This window comes from Mauremys mutica, chromosome 11 (assembly GCF_020497125.1).
Source record: "Mauremys mutica isolate MM-2020 ecotype Southern chromosome 11, ASM2049712v1, whole genome shotgun sequence".
Lineage (NCBI taxonomy): Eukaryota > Metazoa > Chordata > Testudines > Geoemydidae > Mauremys > Mauremys mutica.
This window is the reverse complement of record NC_059082.1, coordinates 11150148-11165180: the sequence shown is the minus strand read 5'-3', so window position 1 is coordinate 11165180 and position 15033 is coordinate 11150148. Positions and strand designations below refer to the sequence as shown.

At 43.3% G+C, this 15033-nt stretch overlaps 1 long non-coding RNA gene across 1 annotated transcript; it reads left to right on the top strand.

Moving 5' to 3' along the window:
* Positions 1–3213: 3213 nt before the first annotated feature.
* Positions 3214–9582, top strand: LOC123344565. The gene is made up of 3 exons (XR_006572576.1): positions 3214–3316; positions 7181–7257; positions 8416–9582. It is a non-coding gene; the product is annotated as an uncharacterized LOC123344565 (long non-coding RNA).
* The last annotated feature ends 5451 nt before the right edge of the window (positions 9583–15033 follow it).

The window sequence follows — 15033 nt, the reverse complement described above, 5'->3', positions numbered from 1 at the left end:
GGCAATGTTTTCAAGCTTTTCTCCTCAACCACAAGAGTTAGAAATGTACATTTTAAAAGAAAACACATGACAGCTGAGATACTCTGATCTCATGACTCCAGCAGTTGAGGCTTTACATAAAAAACTTAGAGGCAGATCCTCAGCTGATGTAAAATGGCATAGCTCCATTGACTTTAGTTGAGCTATGATGACTTGCACCAGATAAGAGGATCTATCCCTAATATTGCAAGGCTTACAATGAAATCGCAAGAGTTGGCAATATTATAATATGTATCACTTCTGCGCATCGTCTGCAAGGAAGACATTTGTGAGCGCCAAGGAATTTCAATGTACTGTGTCTTCAAGTGATATGCAGACAATTTACATCGGCTAAGGCTACTACTCAGCTATACTTTGGCTTCTAAATGTTTTCTGACAATGCCACTATCTATGTACAATGCATATCCTCTATGGCAGGGATCGGCAACCTTTGGCACATGGCCTGCCAGGGTAAGCCCTCTGGCACACCTTGCCAGTTTGTTTACTTGCCACATCTGCAGCTCCCACTGGCTGCGGTTCGCTGCTCCAGGCCAATGGGGGTTGCGGGAAGTGGCGGCCAGCACATCCCACAGCCCCCAAAGGCTGCCGATACCTGCTCTGTGTCAAACACTGCAAGGACATTGAAATGGTATAGCAACATGGCCCCTTCGTACCTTTTAAAATATCGGCCTTTGGGACCTTGCTGTATACTCTAGACTAATGTCTTCCTCAATAGTTTGGAGGAGTGTGTGCAGCTCCCTTAGATTTTATTAACTGAAAGGAAACACTTGGCAGTTTCACGTTGGTCAAGATACCCTCTGCCAACAGTTGTTACAAATACTGAAACCCAAGATATCAGTATGGTCTGTTGGCTACAGCAGAGGAACAAGGACAAACAGTCCATTAAAGTCTGTTACATGGAAAGCACACAATAAACTGTTGTTATACAACATATTAAAAGCTGGAGAGAAATTCCGGCCCACTGAAGCCTATGGCAAAATTCTTACAGACTTCAGTGAGGCCAGGATTTCACCTCAGTTTCTCAGCTGGTGTAAATAAGTGTATTTTCTTTGAATTTGATGGAGCTGTGCTGAGAATTTGGCCCTAAGATTACCATCTGGCCAGCACACCTGAGGCCTGGTTTATACTACAAAGTTATGATGGCATGTAGCTATGTCAGCAAGGCATTAAAAATCACTCCTGATAGCTGACATAGCTATGTTGAGAAAACCCACAGCATAGGTGCAACTATGACAGAAGAGTGCTCCTAGGTCAACCTTTGGTTTAGGTATAAAACAGGCCTCAGTGAAGTGCCTCTTCCCTTCAACTGCATCCAAAGACAGCTGTGTTGGTAGCTGAAATAAACTAGATAGTATGTGGTGGCTGAGGCTTGGACTATGCTCCTAACATATGTCTACACCAGTGGTTCCCAAACTTGTTCCACCGCTTGTGCAGGGAAAGCGCCTGGCCAGTACGTCCCTTGGCCTGTGCCGCTTCCAGCAGCTGCCATTGGCCTGGAGCAGTGAATCATGGCCACCGGGAACCACGATTGGCCAGACTTGCAGATGCATCAGGTAAACAAACCACCCCGGCCTGCCAGGGGCTTTCCCTGCACAAGTGGTGGAACAAGTTTGGCAACCACTGGTCTACACCTAAGTCTACACTCCCAACTTGGTCTACACTACCTACTATGTTGCTCAGGGGTATGGAAAATCCACACCCCCGAGTGACATATTTATACCGACCTAACTCCCGGTGTAGACAGTGCTATGACGATGGAAGGGCTTCTCCCGTCATCATAGCTACCACCTCTCTGGGAGGTGGAGTACCTATACTGATTGAAGACGCTCTCCCATTGGCCTAGGTAGCGTCTTTGCTAAGAGCTACAGCGGCGCAGCTGTACCAGTGCAGCTGCAGCGCTGCATCTGTAGACAAGCCCTGAGTAAATTATTAAAATACCTTAAAGGGAACTTTACACGTAAAAAAAATGTAAATCCACAAGGATATAGTGGACCTTTTTGACAATGAAATTAATTTGTGTATGCATATTAATTAGACCTGGCCAACATATCTTGTTTGAAACTCTTTTAGATGAAAAATGACCTTTTAAAACAATAATATCATGAACAAAAACCCTTGAAACTTTTTTTGCAGAAAGCTACCAGTTTTGAGATTTAAAACAAAATATATTTTTGTGGCATCTGATGACTCTTCACATTTCAGCTCTATCAAATCAGGGTGAGGAGCAAATTCCAGAGTCAAAGGCTCACCACTGAGAATGTCCTGACCCCAGATAAACAAACTAAGACGCTGTCTGTCTAGCTTGTCTATGTCTATCATCTCTCATGTGGAGAAAGAGGGAGATTGTCACCTTGAGTTCCCCAGCTGATCTTAATTGTTAGAACAAAGCACAGAAAGAAAGGTAGCCTGTAAAATACCTAGGATCCATATCATGCCTCTACTTTATTTAGCAATCTCTATATATTTGTATGTACTTGTTGATTTGAGTCTGTATCCCTACCCTACCTGTACAAGACACTCTTTGTCCAGAGGTTTGTTGTTATTGCTATCAAGCAATCTTCAGATGAACTGGGAGATCTTGCAATGACTCGCTACCTTGAACATTATTGCCTAGTTCTGTACACAAGACACATTGGGGATGAATGAGGTCTCTTGTTCTCAAGAGCATCACATTTATTTCACAAGGCATGATCCTCAAATGTCTCTCTGTACTGAATTATGTCTCATATTTATTTTTTCCTCCACCATAGTATATTATAACTCCCTGATTTCTCGTTTGTTTTGTAGACACGTCTACCTGTACTGTCCAGTTTCTTAAGACTGTCTTTTCACAGCGTCTTAGTTATAACTGTGGGACTTTATTCCTTGTGTGTTTCACTAGCATAGTATATGTGCCTGATATAATGAAGCATGATATAAACATTTTAAATGATAAGCAAACAGTGCTGCAGTAATGAGTGAAAAATTGGGAGAAAAATCAATAGATCTACAGCAGAAATATTTTAAATGAAATATTTCATTTTAAAGGATTTATTAATCTCTTTTGTAAGCGTAACCCTCACTGGTGCCTCTAGCCTTGGAAGTGCTAAAGTCACTGGAAATACTGTCCCTTTAAAGAATGTTGCTTGCTGGAATAGGGTCATATAGAATTTTGGCAGCTATCTTCAGAAACACCCCAAGACTCTGATTCCACAGAGCAACCAACAAACACATTCTTACAGATCAGGGGTGGATGATGATGAAACAGGACCTAGATTAATCTACATGTCTGTCTGAGGTATTTATAGGTTGCCAGTCACAATGGTATCTTGGCACCTTTGCACCCATCAAAACTCATCACCATCCCAGACCCTTTCCAACTCTCCTTCCCAATCCAGCATCCCAATCTTGCCTCTGTTCCTCTCATTGCAACCTCCAACCACTCAGCTTAGTGTTGAACAGACTCTTCCTAACCCCATACCTCAGTTTCTTCATTTCCAAGCTTCCCTTATCTCTCCCCAGTTACCCTCTCCTCTTGAACTCCCAACCCTCCTCCTGGGACGGCCATGGCGGTAGCAGTTTCTTCCTCCTGCTTTTTGCCTTCGGGGGCTGCTGATCTTGGCTTGTCCAGTGCTTCTGTTGCCAGTTTCAAAAAATCCAAACCCACCACCCATAACCTTTGCATGATGATGGGGTTTTAGAAAGCTGGACTGGAACCCAGAGTCACAGTTCACAGTTAGGGCCTCTCTCTCTATGGATCAATCAGAACCCCAAATACAAACACCCTGCAACTACTTGATGAAGCTCTGAAGCACATTAAGGAAACCCAGCCTCCTGAAACAGTACAAAACTGGATTGAACTGCTTAGTGGTGAGACATGGAACTCATTAAAATTGCACTACCAGTTACGAAATGTGCGTGAACGATTAGCTAAAAACCTAGTGGAAAAAGGTGTATTGACGACAGAGAAACAGAACTTCCTTCTTTTTGACATGACTACCCACCCTCTCACCAACAACAATATATTAAAAAAAAAAGCTTTGGACGGTTTTGAAACCCAGGCTCAAACCTGATTTGGAATATTGCAGGTTGGTCCCACTTCTATTTACGCAGAGACCAGAAGCATTAAATAGAGTGATAGACTTTTAGGTCAGAAGGGACCATCGTGATCATCTAGTCTGACCTCCAGCACATTCCAGGCCACAGAACCTCACCCACTCCTGAAATAAACCCCTAACCAAATAGAGGGAGCTTCAGTTTGTAGCAGTCGAAGACAGAAGGCCTGATTCACAGTTGCTTCAAGGCCCGTTTATACCAACTCTACAAGTATAAAGGGGCCTTAAAACAGCTGGTTCTAGCTCCTGGGGAATTCCCATGGCAGAGAGGGAGTCCCTAGCTGATGCAGACCCAGCTATGCTGAGGCTTGTATCCATGTATGTAAGGGGTCTGACTTTAATCTGGTTGTGAATATGATCAAATACAAATTAGAATAGCAAGGAATGAGCTGCTCACTGGAGACCTACCTGCTAGACAGAAACAAGGGGGCAAAGCAACATCAACAGACAACGTGCACTAAGGGAGAAGAGCATAGCTGGATCCGTGACTGATTAGGCTTTTAAGAGCTATTACTTAAAATATCTGAGACTTGTGCATTTTCCGACAGACACTAGTTAAATGGCTACTAGGGATGGACAATCTCATTGCGCCTGATTTTGAAATTAAGTCAGTGTCCTTGGGTTTGAAAATAGGACTCAAGTTCTCAGAATAAATGGTCAGTGAATGTTAACTGGGAAGCTGGAGGTGGTGGGCAATACAGACATGGCGGAAGACAGTCAGCTCCTGCATGGATCATAGAAACAAGAAGCCCGATTTCCACCCTCGGAAGCAGAGATAAATTCAAACTTCTCAGTGATTATCCAACCTGAATCAAACCTGGCCCCGAAGCCTTTCAGGAATTCTGTTTTCCCTGCTGGCTCAGAGCTGTAAGGATGTTTATTTACAGTTTCAGGGTGGGGACAGTTCTTACTGGTTTGGATAGATTGAGTCTATTCTTTGTCTACGCTAAGTCGTGTACCCACTAGGGGTCAAACATGCCATCCTTTGCATGGCTGTGCTAAAAGGAGGAGACGGTACAGGGGGAACTCCTACTTCCTGCATGATGTAGCTGGTTGCATGGGGTGTACAAGGGCATGGGGGCACAGGGGACCAGCTATATCTTCCTGCAGCACTAGTGACCCCAGAGGGGGTATGTTGAGGTGGGTGAGATACGTGGCTACGGTTTCCTTCCTCTGTGGACTTGGCTGCATCAGTCAAAGAGGGCTACAGAGAGTACCTGGAATACCTTTATAAAATGTGTTTCAAGACCAGTCCTCACCATTCCCCACCCTAACCTTCAGAAGCAATAGTGCTTATGCATCAGGAATAATAACTCCAGCCAATATTGCTCAGGCAGTGCACTTAAGCCCATGCTGTACCATGTAGAGGCCTAATTGAACCCTAAGGATGGGTCAGTCTCTTATATACACATATATGTCTCATCAAATTTAGTAACACCCCCTCTGCTGTAATTGAAACCGATGATCTTTAATGCAATGACAGAACCCTTTCTCTCAGTAAATTAAAGGCCTAGCTCTGTTCTCTCTGCCAGTAGCTGTCCCTGTTATACACAACTGCAGTGATTGCATCAGACACTATATTGCAACTGTAACTTGTCTTGCTTGTGAAAATTGAGTTCATCTCTTGCCAGAGACAAGACATTGAACTTTACATCATTTCTGATGGGAATTGTTCGTATGGATTTTTTTTTCTATTTGAGTTTCTGGTGTAAACTTTAATCAAAAAGCACAGAAACAGACACCAAGAGCTTAAAGGGTAAGTTCACCCTTCTGCTTCAGAACCCTTTTTTTCTTTGTTGAATATATATAAAAAACACAGAACAGTCTTGTGATTGGAAAGCCGGAAAGAGGCCACTCAGCTGCCTTAGACTCTCATCACCTTATGGGTAATGCATTCCAGGCAACCGTCCTATTGTAACTTTTGCACTCCATGATTGGACTAATTTTTATTACCTCTAAGAAACTATCATCGGTGGAAAAAAGGTTGCAAATTCAAACTAGCACCAAAGAGTTTGGAGTCAGATCCTCAACTTGAGTAAATTATCATCGTTCAACTGAAGTGTATGGAACGATGACAATTTACACCAGCTGAGGTTCTCGCCTCTCAAACTGATCATGTGGCTTTTGAAATATAGCAGTATATGGGCTGGTTCTCATGACCACGTAAGTGGTCTTCTACCATGTTTTACAATATAATAATAGATATACTTATTGTAATGTAGCAATTACATGATAGTACTAAGATTAGATTCCTGTTGGAAAGCGATCCTTATTATAAAGTATATCTCTGCCATTAGTCCTTGGTATAAGAGGGAATAATTGTTACCGTGGAAAATTTTCTCTATATGTTATTGATTTTTGACCCACTGACTGTCATGACTCAGTAGGTTTTCTCCGGCAAAGAACAGCAAACAGCTGTGCCTTCAGCCCAAACTGTTGCTGCTCTCTGACCATCTGATGAGAGGCGTATGTCGCTGGCAGGGCTCTCTCACCAGGATGTTCGGGAATTAAGTCTGTGGCAGCAACCTTTGCTAGCCCAGTAACTCAGGTGCACACTCTTCATAAACATACCGTTTGGAGCTATCATTTGTGACATTCCCTAATATTTCTTTGCCTGCTTTGATGCACTGTTCAATAACAAGATGTTTTAAAATGGAGGGTACCACAGTCGTGAATGGGGGAAATGGCCAGATAGGTATTAATTGGACAGATTTATTTATGGTATCTAGAACATTCTCTTTCTCTCTTTCTTTTCTTTTTCTTCCACTTTGTTTTTTGTCTTTTAAAGCAACTTTCTTTTAAATTTATGTTCCATGTTGTCACATCAGGAGAAAAATAAATGATAAATGTTTGGTTATTTCAAATTTATTACACATTACATCAGCTGGCATTATGGCCTCACAATATGTAATGCTCCATAAATTACCAAAAACAAAGTCCTGAAGTTAAGGTGAATGCTGTTTGCAGACTGTAGAGCGGGAGGAGGAAAGACTCACATACCCCCAGGCCCTCGCCCCAAATAATTGAACATTTTTTCATTATTGCAGTTAGAATGTGGATACTGAATATTGACAACACAAAATTGATGAGGACAGAAGTTACTTGAAAATAAAGCAGAAAACAGGTATCACTCCTCTCACCCTGAAATCCAACACTGCTCTGAGAGTCATTGTTCCTCAAGGCAAAACCTTTCATTTAAAATGGGAATTAAATCAATTTAGCACTTGGTTTAAGGTTCCAAAGGTCAAATCCTGAAGTCCTTATCCAGGCAAAATAAACCTAGAGGTCAGCTGGGTTTTTCCTGAGCAAGAACTGCAAAGGTTTGGCTCTCAGACCGGGAAACTCAGGTAGCAGCTGCCTGTGACTCAGGGACTGCAGTACAGATATTTCTACCCAACGTTCTACTAGCTGTCTCCCTGATTCTGATGGAGAACGACCACCAGACAAGAGTGGCGTATCTGAGCCATCAAAGACTGCACCAGAACCGAAAAGCCAGATCTTGAGGCAACTGGGATCTTAAACCTTATTGGACACGACAGTCTTCAGTTCAGAGCCACTGTGTCTAAAGGAAACCACCAACTGGAAAGGCTAAGCGGGCTCACTCTGTGCCCCACGGAGCGGAAGCCCACCCAAAATGCATCATGGGGAAGGCATGCATGCTAACCTGGGGACAGGATGCATAGCAAGAGTTAGAGGTGACAAAGATACTGGGGGCGGAGGGAGGAAGGGGGACGGGGAATAGCTGAAAAGTCCTTCATCAACCTGTGTACCTACCAAGACATGAGTTCAGGTGCTGTTGATTCTCTTCTGTATGGCATCTTATACCACACACATCACCATGCTATCTAGTGACTCCTTAAAAAGCAAAAGCAGTGCTTTGAATGGCAGCTCCCTGACTGAGTTTAAGTGATATAACCAACTGTTTCAGGAGAATCTCTCAGCTTGAGTCTGGACAGGTTGTTAAATTGGTAATGAACAACTCAAAAGATTTCTCAAAGTCATGGCACCAAAGCCATTGGGCAGAAGGGCAAGATTCGTGGAAGCTCTAAAATGTCTCCTGCTGCTCCTAAGAATATATCAGTCAGCAATGACTGATGGAAGAACAAGGTGACTCGCACCTTCTATCTCTGACTTTTTGAGAAACTGGTCTTAACTAAGCCCTTGAAAAGTGGTTGCTGATTGCTTGCTTGTATAAGTGAGAGCACTTAGCATCCCAATATCACCTTAAAAATGCTCACTCTGAGTAACATTTGTTTCACTGACAATAGTTTTATTTCTCCAGACACCACTGAAGGATGGAAAGGCTGCATGGCAAGGAACAGAAAGTCAACATTATGATCATTTTGATGAAAATTCTCTCTTATTCTTCAGCAGACGATTTCGTTTGTTCAGAATTATTAACTCCGATTATACTAACCTGTGGGCTGCAGTACAGACAGAACTGGGCTGTGCATTTACACTACAATACAAAACTTGTATTTGCCTTTTACATCCAGTGGAGGGCAGTTAAGTTACATGATACAGAAACAAACTAAATTGCACTGTGATAGGAAGCTCTCAAGAAGCTATGCAATGATTGGAATTAACAGTTCCTTTAACTGTGTGAAAGAACACTTAGACTACCTGAAGAATTAAAAAAAACCCAAACTCTAGCAATATTTTTCTCCTTCTAAAACTTCTTTGTAGGAGTGGGAGAGTAGGAGTAGATTTAAAACTTTCCTCCATCAGTAGAGGAAAAGAGTCCTATATACATACACACAAGTTTCAAGTGGTTTCTGTTTTATATGTTAATCAGTCTTTCCCAGAATCTGTGTATTACCTTCAAAAAGGTCTTGGTGTTTCTATTTCCCTTCTGCGATGTAACCTCAGACGTCTTTTTTTAACTGTAGTTGTTTTTCATGCAGAGAATGTTTTAAAGAAAAATGACACTTTTTTTTTCACTAGATCAGAGATTCCAGGGAAAAAAATAGGATTATTTTCAATGATTGGGGAGGGAAGTTCTCAGTGTAGAGTTAGTAATTGTTGACCTATTATTTTTTAAGTTCCTGTAAAAGAAACACTTAGAGAAAACGTTCCAACCAGAAATAGAAAGCTAATCATTGCCCTTTTAAATCTGGTCTCTCTTTTTTTTTTCTTTGGCTGATAACACTTACCGTTGGGTCATTAAAGTCCAGCAAAATTTGAACTGAAAGCACAACTTTTCTGGGTCTGGTCCTGCGTTACACACAATTACTGGACGTTTGGGGTTCCCAAGAAATGCATGATCTAGCCCTCTCTGGCATTTCATTATCCAGAACAACACTCTAGAGCATGTCCTCATTGTAAACGAATCATTTACATTTCATTCACTGTAAAGAAGGATAATAGGTGGGGTTAAAAGAAGGATTTAAAAGCACTGTAATCATAACTGAATATGAATAATCTTGGGGTCAGAATTAAAATGTTTTCAAATCAGATGTAGGCTCAGTTTTTCAAATTTTAAAGTGTATCTATCATTGTCATTTCTAGGCACATGTTAAAACAGTACAAGAATTGATAGGCCAAGGTCAATCACAGAGTGTATGTCCAAAATTAAACTGCTGTGAATAACAAAGATTTATTTACAATTTTTATGTCTCTCATGCTTTCTACTGGAGGATCTCAAGGCATGTCACAAACATGGATTCAATCTCTCAGCACCCAGAGACGTCAGTATTATTATCTTTGTTTTATGGAGGAGGAAACTGAGGCACCCTGAGATTAAATATTTTGCCTGAGATCACAAAGAAATATGTGGCAGAGTTCAGATTAGGTCTCAAGTTACGTTTTCCCGGACCTGTACCTTACCCTCAAGCTGTCCTCTCCTTTCCCTCCCTCCACTCTGCCCCCCCCCTCCCGCCCCAGTCAGTTGGGAAATAAATATTGTCTCCTGGAAGACATAAGCAGCCACAAAATAGCTCCAGTTCATATGCATATACTTTAAATACAGCTGGTATTAGACCACTGAGGTTGGAAGTCTTTACTCAATATGGTGTCCGACATGTTTTCTTTTGGATGCTATTTTTTATAATGATGTTAAAATATTTGGGGCTATTTCTATAGAACTTATATATAACATATCTTTTATGCAGTTGGGGTTTTTATTAGACACATAAATATACTCTGCTAGCTGCAGTCCCATAGGGCAAATTGCAGGGATTTGCTCTGTAAAGCAACGACTGGCTATAGTTCCAAGCCTCCAATAATCATCCGTCCATATTCCACAAATAGAAGTACCAGGAGGACTATGTGCTGGGCAGTCTACATGCTTACGGCACCAACCTGCCCACTTGCCAAGTTTTTCTTTCATTCTCAGGGGTGCCATCTTTGGAAAGTGGTGCTGCTGAACATGACCCCAGCACCTTTGGCCAATGCTGACTGGCCCCGAATGGGACCTATTGGCTGTGGAGAATGTTGATTAGGCCCTAAAAATGACCTGCCAGCCCTGGAGAATGCTGATTGGCTGATGTTGAAATGTCTTTGGCAGAAGTTCTCTGGAGCCATGCTGCAGAGTTGGGCAGTTAAGGAGCAGGGATGGAGTTGGTGGGGAGACAGTTACTGACAAGTTCATTCTACTAATAAGCAAACACTTAAATGACGGAACTATAAAGAAAGAGGATTCTCTGGGTAAAGCCCTGGAGAGAGCTAGTATGGAGGAGGAGTTTGGAAGACATATTTTACATTACCTCACTTTGTAAAATATGTGCTATTTTAGATCCAGGCTCTACTCCAGTGAGAAGTACATCAGAGCTTAAACAGGGTGTATTTTAATGCCCAGTGAGTAGGAATAGATGATAACTATACAATTAATTGTGAAAAGCAGAATGTTTCTCCTGGGGTGGAGGGATGTATTCAAGGGGGTTTCATATGGCTTTAGTAGTTATAGTCTGTACTGTAACCATAGAATGTCATTGGTTATTTAATTTAATAACACTTGGATCTTTGAGATTGTGGAAAATGCAGGATGACAGAGAGAGAAAGAGTTAAAAATGCATTTGAGGTATGAATTTAGGATCATAACTACAGATGAGTCAGCAGCTTCCAAATGCACATCAGCTGTTGAATTTCCAAACATACAATAGGCACCAATGGTTCTGGGCTGCTATGCCCCCCTCCCTCCTCAATAGTGTGTGCAAAAAGGGCCAAACATCCCTGGTGTAACTGAAATGAAGGCCATAGAGCTACTCCAGGGATGAATCTTTCCTCTAGAGCAGGGGCAGCCAAACTTACTGGTCCTCCGAGCTGCATATGACAATCTTCAGAAGCTCAAGAGCCGGGGAATGTTTGCCAGGCCTTCAGCCCGGCTCCTTCTGGGGCCCTGAGCCCTGGCAGGTGCATCTCAATGCTGAGGCCTCGAGAACTCCTCCCCACTGGGCAGAAGGCAGAAGCCCCTAGCACTACCACCCTGCCGCAGGGCAGAAGCCCCAAGCTCCCCCCTCCCCCCGTCTAATAGATAGAGAATGGAAGGGGGGAAGGGGGAGACTCAGTGAGCTGCACTTCAGCTGTAAAAGAGCCGCAGTTTGGCCACACCTGCTCTAGATCCTAAACTTAGAAAATGCCCCTCCCCCCCCGCCAGCATTAGACAAGTGAATTACATCTAATTTGACCCCCTTTCTGCCTTCTACAGCAGTCTAACATTGGGTCCCATGCATAGAAAAACAGCTACTCCAAAACCAAATCTTTGGGGCTGTTTATATCAAACAAGGGGAATGCTTTACTATTTCAGGTATAATTAACCTGTGGAACGCAGGTCCACAGGATGCACTTGGTAGATCACTATTCATGTTATTAATCTTAATAGTTCAGGGTATAAACTGACTACCAGTGGGGTCAGGAAGCAATTCACTGTCCTTCCTTCATGTACAGTATAGCACAGTCATATGCATTGTGAGGGCTCTATGCCTTTCTTAGCATTGGCCACTGTCAGATGGGGAAACCAAATCATCACTATATTGTGGTAGGGACTGGCTTTGTTTCTAAAGATAAAGATAAACCAAAGTCTTTGCTCTGCTTGGGCTACCCAGATTGATGGTCTGCGATTGAGGGAGAGCAGGTACCAAGGAGCTGCTATTTCTCCCCCTGCACAGGCAGGAGAAACCAGGGTGAGATGTGTAGTTTTAGGGTAAGACTAAGTTACTACACTGGGACTTTGTTGTTGGTCACAGAACTAGCCCCCTTCCTGGCCTAGGCTTTCTTTTCACTGAGGTGCAATAGTTGGACCTGTCTATGCCTGTTTTAGTATTAACTCTGCAAATTGTTTTAATTAACACATACCCCAGCTCAATCTAGCTCAGTCATGACAAATCAGTAGCTCTCCCCTACCTTGTAATTATGGAGAATTCATATGCAGAAGTAGGTTTGACATACATCTACCATGGGCTAGGGAATTTGCATCAGAGGTTTTCTGTGCAACTGGCCCATCCTTAATCTAAACAAAACTACTTTGCCAATCACACTGACTCCTTGAGTGATCGCGGCCTGCTGCTATGTCAAACTGGTGGGGAAAAGGAGATGGAGGAGGGGAAAGGTGATGGTTACCAAAGCAGAGGGCTCCGAAACTGGCAGACAGAGGAGGACAGCTTCTCAAGCACAGAAATCAGAGACCACCCCACACATCCACATAAACACCTCTGCTCAGCTGACTGCCTCGATCCAGAGACTAGGAGAGTATGTGTGTCAGCCTGCTTCTGCCAATCTGGCAAAACAGCTGGTTTGCTGAAACCCACGTCTCGAGAATATAAATATACATAAATGAATTTACCCTTTACAGTCTCGCATATGGCAGGATGCTAATAATGGCTTCTGAGGCTGCTATGCAGTTCAATCAATAGTTTGATTTCTTGCCCTAGAGCTTCCACCCACAGAAACCCCAGACCAGACCAACCAACCACCCAACCACTGCAGACAGGGAAAGAGGGGAAGCGCAGGGCATGGTAACTGGATTTCTGGGAAACTTTGACAGGGGCCTTTACTGTCAGGCACAATCCTGGTACTGCTCTTGAATGAAGCCTTCTCTGTTTCTCTGCACTCTGGGCTGTTTTAATTAAATTAATTAATTAATTTTAATCTTGGCCACAGAGCATTAGGTTTGACGAAGGGCAAAAGCGACTGAATGCCATTTTAATGGAGGGAGGTTGATTTCCATTTGAGACAGAATACCTCATTTTTACCTTTTAGCTCCTGGAAGAGTGAAAAGTGAGAGGTCAAACCTGCATCACCATGACAACCCCTGCAGTGATGTGTTTTGAGTGGATGAAGGGAGGTGATAATGGAAATGAAGTTTCTTCCCCGGCGCATGGTATCTGTTGGGGTGAATGTTTTTTTCCTGTCCTGCGGGGCGTGGCCCTGCAGTTACAATGGGCTGAGATGCAAGTCTTCCTTCTAATTTAAAGCACTGAGACATTCAGTTTGTTTGTCTGAGATCAGCCCTTGAGGTAGGACTGCAAGAGTATGTGGCAAAAAGAAAGGCACACAGTGTGTTTATGTGAAACTGTATGGTATAGAACAGTGGTTCTCAAACTAGGGCCGCCGCTTGTTCAGGGAAAGGCCCTGGTGAGCTGGGCCGGTTTGTTTACCTGCCGCGTCCACAGGTCCGGCAGATTGCGGCTCCCACTGGCCGTGGTTCGCTGCTCCAGGCCAATGAGGGCTGCTGGAAGCGGCGCGGGCAGAGGGACGTACTGGCCGCCCTTCCTGTAGCCCCCATTGGCCTGGAGTGGCAAACTGCAGCCAGTGGGAGCTGCGATCGGCCGAACCTGTGGACGCGGCAGATAAACAAACCGGCCCGGCCTGCCAGGGGCTTTCCCTGAACAAGCGGCAGCCCAAGCTTGAGAACCACTGGTATCATGGGAGTTAGCCATGCAAAACACCAAAAAGAGCCTCTGCTAGGCCAGGTCCCAGGAGGGAGTGTATTAAGTATTAAATTGATACCTAGGAGTGGAAATTGGCCTCTATTCTCCATGCTGACATGTGATTGGAATCCAGTAATATTATCCACAAAATAGCCAGCCTATGAGGAGATAAAACCTTGAAATAATGGAGAACTAAAGCAGCAGAACAAGCAAGCCCAAGTAGGAATTGCACATCAACACAGAACCTAACATAAGAACGGCCATACTGGGTCAGACCAAAGGTCCATGTACCCCAGTATCCCTGTCTTCCGACAGTGGCCAGGGCCAGGTGCCCCAGAGGGAATGAACAGAAAATCCCCAAGTGATCCATCCCCTGTTGTCCATTCCCAGCTTCTGGCAAAAGAAGAAGCTGAAATCATGCTCCAATTTCATACCCCTGCACAAGAAGCTATGCCTGATAATAGCTAGGTATGAGACACACCGAGACTATTGCCACAACAAAAACGAAACAAACCCTCCTATTGTGCCCACAGCTAGTCTACAAAAAGACATTCTTGTGGTACTCACACATTATCCACCAGAAGCTCGATTTGCTCCACCTATCCATTAAGTCTTGTATTATATTGAGATTGGAAACAGTTTCCGGCATAGGATGTCTTTTACGCTATCTATGTATAGTACTTAGCATGATGGGATCCCCACCCAGCCAAGCGTGTAGGTGCTACCATGATAAAAATAATAAATAAAAATACAGTTAATGAGAGTTGATTCTCAGGGGCACAACATAGAGCGCTATACACCATGCACCTGTTTACTAAAGAGAAGCCGCTAAAAATGTTTCTTGTAATTTAGAGCAGGAGAATAGGAATCAGCGTGTGTGGGTGTTATTCCTGGTTGTATTGTGTAACTTTGGGCAGGTTGCTTAGTTCAACTCCCCACTGTAGTATAGATATGCCTACTTTATAGGCCTGTGTTTAAACGTAACATGCACTTCTATAGCACCTTTCATCCAAGGATCTCAAAGCAAAGAATTA